The 2,611-nt window shown below is 48.1% G+C and overlaps 1 long non-coding RNA gene across 1 annotated transcript; it reads left to right on the top strand.

Annotated features, from left to right (window-relative positions):
• The first annotated feature begins 1,068 nt into the window (after positions 1 to 1,068).
• On the top strand, positions 1,069 to 2,360 carry LOC127789148 (uncharacterized). Its single transcript, XR_008020507.1, has 3 exons — positions 1,069 to 1,217; positions 1,404 to 1,488; positions 1,798 to 2,360. It is a non-coding gene; the product is annotated as an uncharacterized LOC127789148 (long non-coding RNA).
• Positions 2,361 to 2,611: the final 251 nt, after the last annotated feature.

Raw genomic sequence — 2,611 nt, 5'->3', positions numbered from 1 at the left:
CGAATAAATTGAGATTTGGGGTGGCTTAAGGGTAATTTAATTAAGACTTGGAGGGTCAAAGTGTTATTATTAAAAATCCCAAGTGTAATTAGTAGATCCCAAGTGAAACAATTAAGAAATTGGGGGATTAAGAGGCTAAATAATTTATATATGTGTATATATATATAGGCGCATATATATAGGAGAACCGCGAACGCTGCCATCAAAAATTCAAATTTTAAAATGCAATGAAGCAGAGAGGGAGAAGGGAGATTGCTCGGGAGAGCTTGCGTCCAAGGGATGAAGAGAGATTGCGAGGGAGCTGAGAGCAACGATCCGAGCTTGAGAGAGGCCGTGAGACAGAGGCGAGAATCGAGGGGAAGAGGAGGCTGGCTGATCGAAAGCAGCCCAAAGCACGCAGCCTCAGCCATGGCAGTGGCTTGAAGCAGCCACAATGGTTGCCATGGCCGAGCAAACAGCAGCAGCCCGAGCAGTACCCGTGATCACGAGAGATGGGATGGCCGAGGGCTGGCCGGATGAGGCCGATAGCAGTGCCAAGAGGCGGTGGCCGACCAGAGGCAGCGGCCATGGCTGCTCGATGAGGAAGGCCATGGCAGCTGCGACAGCCACGAACGAAGCCAGAAGCACCCGCGGGGAGTCGAGGTTGCTCGCTTGAGGAGGCCGATGCTGGCAGCAAGCATGCGATGGCACGCAGAGGTCGTGACGGTGGCCTGAAGCTGCGTTGGAGGCATGAACAGGGTCGGCCATGGCAGTTGCAGCGCTGCGATGCTTGCGGGAGGCCGCTGGGTTGCTGCTCGCGGCGGCTGGGGGTGGAAGGCGGTGGTGCGCGGCGGTCAGGCCAGGCCAATGGTGGCCGGCGGTGCTGGTTTGCTAGGGGCATCTCACGCGAAGGAAGAAGAAGAAGCTAGAGAGAAGAGCCGCGCGAGGAAGAAGAAAGGGGAATAGTGCGCGCGGGAGAAAGAAACAGGGGAGAAAAGGAAAAGAATAAAAGAAAAAAGAAAAAAAAAAGAGAAAAAGAAAAATAAAACAAAATAGAAAATGAGAAAATATGGAAAAATCCCGAAAAATTCCAGAAAGATTGAGGAAAGTTCTGGAAATTAATTTGGGGCCCGAGGAGCGTGCTGGAGGCCGAGAATGGGATTTGGGCGCGAGATTTGAAGCCTAGGAAGCAATGCCGGGTGAGCATTTTCTCGATGTCTGCTCCAGAATTAATTGAGGTAAATTAATTTAATTATTTCATTATGTGAGATAATGAATTATGTAGTATTAGTTGGATTAAACCCTGTGTTGGGGCTATTTGAAATCTTGTTGATGGATGATTTTGGCGATGTGCGGCGTAGTTGAGGGCATTGGTTGAATGCCGGATGTTAATGGAGTTGGGGTTTTGTGTGTTTTGCCTCTAGGTTCGACCGGGAAGGCAGTGATCCTAGAGGAACTTGCGGTTCAGATTGGAGTTCGTGCCGAGGCAGAGAAGAGGCTTCGAGCCAGGTAAAGGACGGCCCCATGTGGAGGTGGCCTTGCAAGTTGGTAAATATGCTTGATAATGTTTTTATGTTACATTGGCATGTAGTGGTTATATCTTGTGTGATGCAAGCTCTAGTGGACCTATGGCCATAAGGAGGACTAGTGGTGGGGGGCTGATAGGTTGATGCCTCAAACCTTAGTGGGTTGTGAGGATGTGTGAGCCTAGCCTCATTTGCATGCATTTGGCATACATAAACATGATTATATTCATATTTACATGCATTGCACCCTTATTGAGTCTTTATGACTCATGAGGTTTTACCTCATGCGTAGATATTGCAAGTCCAGGAGCAAGCAGGGATGGCGTCGGGAGGCTGTTGTGGCAATTAAATTTGTTTCCCGAGATGTGTTGTTGTGTATTCCCTTGTAAACTTTTATACGTATTCATGTAATTGAGTGTAAGCGATATTGAGCATTAGATGTATTTAATTGTTATAATCATCATAGTGTGATAAATGATTGTGAGATGGTTCTTTGGATATGGCTTAGTTGGCCAAGATGAGTTTCGGACCAAGTAAAGATCAGCAAGGTACGTTCTCATAAATCCCCAATACTCAGCGAAGTGTTTGTATGCTAGTTTGTGCCTGGGTCACCTCTGGCTTGCTATGGGGCGAGCTGAAGAGAGGTGAAGCTCACTCGGGTTTCGGGTCTCAGTCCGCTGTGTCTTCTTGATTGAGTTAGGACCGATTCCTGAGTGGAGCGAAGGGAAGGACGAAGCCTAGTTCCCACCTAGGGCGTTTCTCTTGAAACATAGTCCAACCCTTCAGTTGTGGTTTGATAGGTGAGTAATCTGGTCGATTATTTACCAGTGGCACCCGTAAGTGGGAGCGGGTCGTTACAGTCCTTCCCTTCGCTCCACTCAGGAATCGGTCCGAACTTAAACAAGAAAAAATCCAGCGGACCAAGACCCGAAACCCAAGTGAGCTTCACCTCTCTTCAGCTCACCCCATAGCAAGCCAGAGATGACCCAGGCACAAAGCTAGCATATTAACACTTCGCTGAGTATTGGGGATTTATGAGAACATACCTAGCTGATCTTTACTCGGTCCGAACTTGGTTTCAACAACTCAAGCCACATATAAATCAC

Source organism: Diospyros lotus, chromosome 13 (assembly GCF_014633365.1).
Source record: "Diospyros lotus cultivar Yz01 chromosome 13, ASM1463336v1, whole genome shotgun sequence".
Lineage (NCBI taxonomy): Eukaryota > Viridiplantae > Streptophyta > Magnoliopsida > Ericales > Ebenaceae > Diospyros > Diospyros lotus.
The sequence above is the reverse complement of the archived record's forward strand: the minus strand, read 5'-3'. Positions and strand labels throughout refer to the sequence as shown.